The 9148-nt window shown below is 34.3% G+C and overlaps 2 non-coding genes across 2 annotated transcripts; both read left to right on the forward strand.

The window, feature by feature from the left end:
- Nucleotides 1–293: 293 nt before the first annotated feature.
- On the forward strand, nt 294–400 carry LOC126026869 (U6 spliceosomal RNA). The gene has a single exon (XR_007502075.1). It is a non-coding gene; the product is annotated as a U6 spliceosomal RNA (small nuclear RNA).
- Nucleotides 401–8328: 7928 nt separating this feature from the next.
- On the forward strand, nt 8329–8454 carry LOC126026376 (small nucleolar RNA SNORA51). The gene has a single exon (XR_007501666.1). It is a non-coding gene; the product is annotated as a small nucleolar RNA SNORA51 (small nucleolar RNA).
- Nucleotides 8455–9148: the final 694 nt, after the last annotated feature.

The raw sequence follows: 9148 nt of genomic DNA on the forward strand, positions 1-9148 counted from the left end.
ATAATATATCCATATATCATAATATACATATGTATTTACTATTCATCTCTCAAAATCCAAATATGCACCATTTTCTAGTGCATATTGGACATTCTCAGGATTAGACCACATGCTAATCTAGTCTTGTGACAAGAACATATCCCACAAATTTAAGAGGGTAAAGGTCATATCAACTACCTTAAAACACTGACAATATATGTTAATAACTAGCAGAAATTAGAAAAAAAATCAAACAACAGAAAGATAAATAGCTCTTTAATAAACAACAGGGACTAAATCAAAAAATTTCTGGAGTGCTCGCTTCGGCAGCATATATACTAAAATTGGAATGGTATGGAAAAGATTAAAATGGCCCCTGCCCAAGGATGACAAGCAAATTTGTGAAGTGTTCCATATTAAAAACAATCCTGAAAACAAATAAGAATAAAGATATGAGCTACTCAACTTGTGGAACACAGAAAAAGCATGATAAGAGGAAAGTCCATAGCTCTGCAAGTATTCATTAGAAAGGAAGGGCTCACATAAATCATTTGAAGGCATAATTTAGGAATTTTGAAAATTACCCAAAAATATGAGCCAAAGTAGAGAGGAGGAAGAAAATAATAAAACTTAGAGCATAAATAATAAAATGCAAATAAAAACAAACCAAAAGATCAATGAAACTAAGAATTTTTTAATAAAAATAAGCTTGATAAACAAATAGTAAGACTCAAAATAAAGAGACAAAGAAAATTCTGATAAACCAAATCAGATACAAAACAGGAAAACAACAACAGACACCATAGAGATTTCAAAAATCAATTGAAATAACTTTGAGATCATATATGCCATGAAATGAGAGAATCTAGAAGAAAGGAATAAATTCTTGGACTCCTATAACTTCCCAAAATTGAATAAGTAGAGTTGGAATACCTGAACAGACCTATCACAACTGAGAAATTTGAAATGGTAACCAAAACTTTTCAGGAACAAAATCTAAGGCCAGATGAGTTCACTTGTGATTTTTTCAAACCTTTTAACTTTCGGATTTTCTACAAAATTTAAGAAACAAAAACACTTTCAGTTTCTATAAAAATTACATCACCCTCTTATCAAAAGTAGAGACACCACCAAAAACGAATTACAGGTCAATATCCTTGGTGAGCATTAATGCAAATATGCCCAGCAAAATACTAGCAATTAGAATCCACCCAATGTATCAAAAAGATCTTTCACCATGACCAAGTAGGATTTGTCTCACTGATGCAAAAAAATGGATTAATCTATGCAAATCAGGCTACACAATATACCATATAAATAAAAGAGAAATTGGGGCCAGAATGATAGAATAGCTGTAGGGCATTTGTCTTGCTCTTGGCCTACCCAAGACAGACCGGGTTTGATCTCCAGCATCCCATATTATTCCCTGAGCCTGCCAGCAGCGATTTCTGAGCTCAGAGCTAAGAGTAACCCCTGATCATCACTGTGTGGGGTCCAAAAAGCCAAATATCAATATATTCAGAAAAAGCATTTGAAATCTATCCAGCACTGATTAATGTTAAAAACTCTCAAAAAATGGGACTTGAAGAAACTTTTTTATTTTATATAATCAAAACCACTTAACACAAGCCCATATTAAAAAATGATAAAAAAAAAGCTTTCCCTTTATTTTTTCATTTTTATTAATTTTATTCAATGTATTCCTGGAAGTATGTGCCTTTGCAACAAGGCAAGAAAATATAGCAAGTGCATCCAGATAGGAAGGGAAGATTTCAAGTTCTCATTGTTAGTAGATATATGTTACTACTATATTTAGGAAATCCTATAGACTATAAAAGAAAGCTTCTTGAAAAAAATGTAGTTTTACATTACAGTGTCAAAAACCAAAATTAACATTTGAAAGTCCATGACTTTTTAATATACAGATAATGAAAGAGAACAAAATGTTATAGAAGTGCCATTCACAATAGTACCTCAGAATGTTAGGTACTTCAGAATCATCTTAACAAAAATACTGTAGAGAGATCACTTCACTGGTCTGGTTCACCAGGGTTCCCATTTATTTTATTTTATTTTATTTTATGTTTATTTAATTTTTTAAGATTCCTGTTCATTATGTGTACAAGCCACATGTGACTATGAGGGCATGGAAATTCACTGAAAGGAATCATGGGAATATCCTTTTTATTTATTTATTTTTGGTTTTTTTGGGTCACACTGGGCAGCGCTCAGGAGTCACTCCTGGGTCTATGCTCAGAAATCGCTCCTGGCAGGCTCATGGGACCATACGGGATGCCGGGATTTGAACCACTGTCCTTCTATATGCAAGGCAAAGGCCCTACCACCTTTGCTATCTCTCTGGCCCCTATTTTTATGGGAATATACTTTAATAAGCTTTGGCCATTGTGTTTTTCCTCTCTGAAATATGGATAATCAGTGCTCATGATAGCAACGGCAACAGCCACACTAAGCTGGGAGCTAGACTTGATTCCTGTAGCTTTTCTCTTTAACTCTTATAACTATTGGAGAAATTGTCCTGTCTCATCATATGCCTGAGAAAACTGGTTCAGAAAAGTTGTATTTTCTAGGCTCCCTTGTCAGCATAGATTCAAAGTTTAAACCTAGGTCTGTGACACCGGAGCCTTCACCATCACTCTCTACTACATGTAGTTAAAAAGAACAATCATCTCATAAAGTAATTTTTTTTGTTAACATACGTTTTTAATAACATATTCATTTAAGCACCATGATTACAAACATGTTTGTAGTTGGGTTTCAGTTATAAAAAGGAATATCCCCCCTTCACCAATGCAACATTCTCACCACCAGTGCCCCCCATCTCCTCCCTTCCCCACCCCCTGCCTGTCTTCGAGACAGGCATTCTATTTCTCTCACTCACTACCATTGTCATTATAGTTGTTAGTGTTATTATTTCTCTAACTGAACTCACCAATCTTTGTGGTAAGCTTCATATCATGGGCCAGTCCTTCAAGCCCTCATCTCTATTGTCCCTGGGTTTTATTACAATAATGTCTTTTATTTTTTTTAAATAATCCCACAGATGAGAGATTATTCTGTGTCTATCTCTGTGTCACTCTATTAAAAATTAAAAAACAAACAAACAAACAAACAAAAAACAAAAAATGCCCTCTGCATGGCCATGTTCATTGCAACTCTATTTACAATAGCCAGAATCTGGAAACAATTAAGATGGTTGACAACAGATGAGTGGCTAAAGAAGGTGTGGTACATATACACAGTGGAATATTATGCAGCTTTTAGGAAAAACGAAATCATGACATTTTCCTATACATAGATGGACATAGAAACTATTATGCTGAGTGGAATGAGTCAGAGGAAGAAAGCTCATAAAGTAATTTCACATTTTATATTCAATTACTCCTGGAGATGGTATGAATGGCCCTAAAATTTAGCACTACCGGTGCTATTTGATGGTTCCTATAAAAGTCTTCCTCACTTTCACTCCAGGTTAACTCAGAGCAAGTTTCCAGAGCATCTGAGTTCAAAAGGGAGCATGAAAGCATGTCCACAGTCATGCTTATGGAAAGGAGAGATCAGACTGGAAATTGAGCTATTGGACTGAAATTGGTTTGAGTAGTGAGTGCCTAAAACTTGGTGGTATTCAGAAAAGTTAATATCTATACAAAAAAACTACAAAAGATTGTTTAAAGAAATAAAAGGACACAGAAAATGGAAACACATACCCTGATCATGGTTAGGGATGAGAACATTATTAAATGGTTATACTTCCCAAAGCATTGTACATATTCAGTAAAATTCCCATGAGGAGATCCATAGAGTTATTAAAAGAAATAGATCAAACATTTCTGAACTTCATATGGAACAATAAGCCATCATAAATAGCTAAAGCAACACTTGAAAAATAGTACATAGGAGACATAACTATTCCAACTTCAAGCTTTAATACAAGAACAGACTCTAATACAAGAACCAAGAATAGAAGGATAAAGAAACCCTGGATATCTACACAGTAGAATACTATATAGATGTTAAGAGAAATGAAGTCATTAAATTTGCTTATATGAATATAGATAAAAGTATCATGGTGAGTAAAATGACTCAGAAGGAGAGGGAAAGATATAGAAAGATTGCACTCATCTGTGGGATTGAAAAACAGTATCACCAATAACTTCAGTATATAGATATGAGTGGGAAGTATATTTAAAGAGAGAGGGGTCACTGTGACAACAATAGTTGGAAATTTTCATTCTGGAAAAAAACTAGGAATTGAAAGGAAGTAAACTGATAAACATGATACACTTTCAATAACAGTGCTGCAAAATTAACTGCCATAAATTATAAAAAAAAAGGAAGAGAAAAAAAAAGAAATATTGAGAGAGGGGGCATATTGAGAGAGAGACACAGTGAGAGAGAGAGAGAGAGAGAGAGAGAGAGAGAGAGAGAGAGAGAGAAAGAGAGAGAGTTGTCTGTCATAGAGGCAGACTGGGGAATAGGGTGAGAAAATGAAAGGGTAACTGGGGAAATTGGTGATAGGAAACGAACATTTGAAAAATGGCCAAAACTCATCTATAAACAACTTTAAAACTGTCTCTAACAGTGATTTTAAACTGCCACTAACAGTGATTTAATTGAAAAAAATAATGGCCTATGTCATAACTAAAAATTATACCCACTTTTATCAATAACACTGATTTTCATTGTAGCAAAACATTTTGCTCATATTTTATGCACATAATAAAAATGAATTCAAGTTGTATATAGAAATTTATACTTTTTAAAATCTATATTAGATGTTCTCAATCTTAGAGCCATGAATTCATTACAGGCTAATATCTATTTTAAAATTTCATCTGTCTACCTTTGTTTGGATTCAATTTTACCTTTTTTGTATACGCTTTATTCTTTTTAAATTGAAAGTAATATTTTTAATGTACTAAAGACAACATACCTTAATAACAAAATAACATAAATGACAGTCAATATATTTACACTGGTCTGTCTAAGGAAAAGTCTTATTGTAGAGAATGGCTCTCCACTTACAATGCCATCATTCTGTATGAGGAGAAGAAAATTCTCACAAGATAGGAAAAAACAATTACTCTCCTTGAAGAGAGAATATATCTAAAGAAAGATTTAGTTGTTCTGCCCTTGATGTCTGAAGAAATGTAGGTCTTGTTTCCTTTATAACTTGTATGACTTTATGTAATATATTTAACCTCTAAATTTTCAAATCTCAAAATTGGTTATTGAATTTTATATTCTGACCTTTCACAAAGAGACTTGAGGTAACTTTGGTGAATCAAATTTAACACTAATTTTACAAAACTAACAATGTCATTGACATAACTTGCAAGTTAAGGTAGGTGAAAGAGCTTTGCCAACTGCAGCTTTCACAAATAAAATCTATTGTTATAGATATTCTGTATTTCGTTTCTGATAACATCCAGTTAAGGTCACAACATACTGATGTTCATTTTACAAAGTGCGGAATCTTCAGAGTAATGTTAGTTTGCTCCTTTCCTCATTATATAGATTTTGAACTGATGAATCCATTAATCTTTGTTTGTATTTGCCCTTTAGATTAATTTTTTTCTTTACGAATAGTATAGGCCTTTTTCTAAGAGCATTTAATAATAAATCTATGCCCTTGAAATACTGCATGCATTTTTAGCAATAGACATCTATGAAATATTATTTTGGAAGGTAAAGGTATTCATTTTACAGCTCATTGACCCTTCAATGGTGTTTTCAGGAGGAAGTTACCAGCAAGACAAGGTGCTGCAGAATCAGCACAATAGGTGAAATCAATATCTATCTAGCATTGCGCTCCCCAATTTTCTGCAGTAAACTTTAGTGAAAAGAAAATTCATATGCACCATATTAAATAACAACAACAAAGAGCTAGAGCAATTCTTTAGCCACACATCCTGCAACACACAGTCTTCCTTTGGCAGACTATTTCCTTTTAACCATTTGTGGTTTCTAACATTTCCTCTGCAGCTGGAAAGCATCCTAATGCACTTCCTGCCGAGTAGAAGTTTTGGCACAGGGCCTTGCTTCTGTTCTATTTGGCTCTCCTCAAGGCATCCTATGTGTTGCTCTGAAGATCAGTTGGGTCTCCATTGTCGTCTTCATGTCCTAGCTGCTTTTGAGAGATGAAAACACTTCTGATGTTGGGGAAAGGGACAAAACAGTGAGCTGTAGTTTTTGACTTCAGCAAGTTGAAATTTGAACTTAGGCAAAATATAACCTAAGATTTAAAAAAAATAAAATGCTACATCACATTAAGTTAGATTTCATAGTTGTATAATACGTCTACATTTTACCTAATATTAAAAAATGATTCTAGCACTTAAATGATATTGAAATAGTAAAAAATTTGATTTCAATTTAGCCATATCAAAGTCTATAAAGTTTATTTTATTTTGACCTAGCATATCAACTGCTGTGAATTATTCTACATACAAATTGACAAATTTGTACCATAAAGTCTGTATTAAAATTCAAAATTCTGTGCTGGAATAATAGCACAGTGTGTAGGATGTTTGTTTACTTTGCATATGACTGAGCCAGGTTCCCTTGCATCCCATAAAATCCCCTGAGTATGCCAGAAGCAATTTTCTGAGTGCAGAGCCAGAAGTTACCCCTGAGTGCAGCTGGATGTGGCCCAAACTTCCCCCCTCAAAAAAAAAATTCAAAATGCCCATTAATAATGGGAGTTAGGTCTATGAACTTATGGGTTCATATCTTTAATATATTTTTAACTAACTTTTGTGAATGATTTTAGAAAGGAATCTGAGGTAATTTTTTTTGCATGTGGCTAACCATTTTTACCAGCACCAATTATTAAAGAGCCTTTCATTACTCATATTTGTTTATAGCCTTTATAGTTTGGGGCTATATCTGGCAATGATCAGGGTTACTCCTGTCTCTATGCTCAGTGATCACTCCTGAAAGATTTTTGGGGACAATATGAAATCTACAGATGGACCCTGGGTTAGCCCCATGCAACATAAGCATATCCTCTGTGCTGTCACTTTGGCCCTGCTCCACTTCATATTCTTTCCTCTTTTATCAAAGATTAACTGATCATATACCTGAGGGTCTGCCTTTGGATATTCAATCCTATTTCATTGATCTGAGAGTCTGTCTTCAGTCCAGTACTAAGCTGTTTATTTTATTACCTCTTTGTTGCATTGTTTGCAGTTGGGGAAACTTATATCTCCCATCTTCTATACTAGGACTGATTTGGTGATTCCAGAGGTGGGAGGGATATTGTAACATAAATTTCAAGAATGTTTGATCTGTCTCTTTGAAAATATCATGGGTATTCTTACATGAAATGCATTGAATCAGTATAATGCCATGAGGTGTATTGCTATGTTGGAGTATTGCTATGTTAATGTTAATCCTCCCAATCTGTGAGCAAGGGATGTTTTTATTTCCTTGTGTCCTCTTTTATTTTTTTAAGTACTGTTATGTAGTTTTCATTTTATAGAATGTTAAAGCATTAACCAGGCAAGTGGAAGCAAAAAATACGCAAGTAATACTACATTAAATTAAGAAGCTTCAGTACCTCAAAGTACATTATGACTAGAATAGAAAGACAGCCTCCAGACTTGGAGAAGTTATTTGCCCACAATACATCCAATATGGTGCTAGTAATCAAGAAATATAAAGTAATGGTAGAACTTTACAAGAAAAAAAATTGCGGGGGTTGGACCATACCCTGCAAGCTCTCAGGGGTCACTCCTGGCTCTGCAATCAGAAATCACTCCTGGCAGGCTCAGGGGATCATTTTGGATGCTAGGGATTGAATCCCAGATTGACTGTGTGCAAGGCAAACACCCTACCTTCTGTGCTATCACTACAGCCCCAAGAAAAAACATTCTAGGGGGCTGGAGAGATAGCACAGCAGCGGTAGGGCTTTTGCCTTCCAAGCAGCTGATTCAGAAATGATGGTGGTTCGAATCCCGGCATCCTATATGGTCCCCCAAGCTTGCGAGGAGTGATACCTGAGCGCAAAGCCAGGAGTAACCCCAGAGCGCTGCTGGGTGTGACCCATAAAAACAAAAACAAAAGCAAAAAGAAAACCATTCTAACTGATCAAAAAGTGGTTCGAATACAAGTATTCATAAAAACAAACAAACAAAAAACAATAGCAAGTAGACATTCAACAAAAAATATCTATGAATTGAGCTCCCATAAGACCAAGAAAGCCTGTCTAGAGTACAGGCCGGTGTGGGGTGGGGAGGAAGGACACTTGGGATACTGGTTATGGGAATGCTGCACTGGTGAAGGATTTTTTTATATTTATATATTACAAAAATCAAAAAGAAAAGAAAAGGCCTCCCAATTCTTACCACAGGCTTTACACTGACTGTATAGAAAGAGGAGGTACAGTAAATGCACCCTTTATACACCTCAAACCAGGTCCTTTACCTGGTCTGTATTGTGAATTGGGGGACAAAAAAATAAATTCATTTTTCCCCTAAACAAATAATCACTATTTTTATTCTAATAATTAATTGCCTCATAACATGTCTGAAACTGTAAATGCTATAAATGTAAATTTAAATATAAAATGTAAATACATTAAGTAAAAAAAGAAAATTTTCATCCAAAGAAGAATATTAGAAACATTGCAGTTCCAGATTTCTTTCTGAACAGTACTACCTATTTATGAATTTGATGTCTTAATGCATATAATGGTCAAGAAATAATGAATATTTACAACATAAACTCACATATGACACTAAATATCTTGGATTTGCTGTATGTCATTAGTTCTTATATTACTATTTCTTACAGTTATGGAATATCTTAAACCAAAATAGTTTATACATGATAGTCTAAAAAAAAAAAAGAAGAAATTCTACTACAGGGAATATACTCAGGGCCCCATTCAGCACTATGTACAATAAATAGTTAAAATCAAACACAACCAAAGTGCCCCAAATAGATGACTGAATGAAAAAGAGAATACACAATACTAGAGTGTAAGGAAAAATGGATTCCTGTAATTTGTTGATGCATGGATGCATCTGGGAAGAATCTTGATTAATGAAATGCCTCAGAGAGACTGACTTGGAATAAACTCACCCATATGCACGTTATAAAGAACATAACAAGAAAATAACAAAATTCTAAAGACAAAAAACAACCA

The sequence above is a fragment of the Suncus etruscus genome, chromosome 13 (assembly GCF_024139225.1).
Source record: "Suncus etruscus isolate mSunEtr1 chromosome 13, mSunEtr1.pri.cur, whole genome shotgun sequence".
In the NCBI taxonomy this organism is placed as follows: Eukaryota; Metazoa; Chordata; class Mammalia; order Eulipotyphla; family Soricidae; genus Suncus; species Suncus etruscus.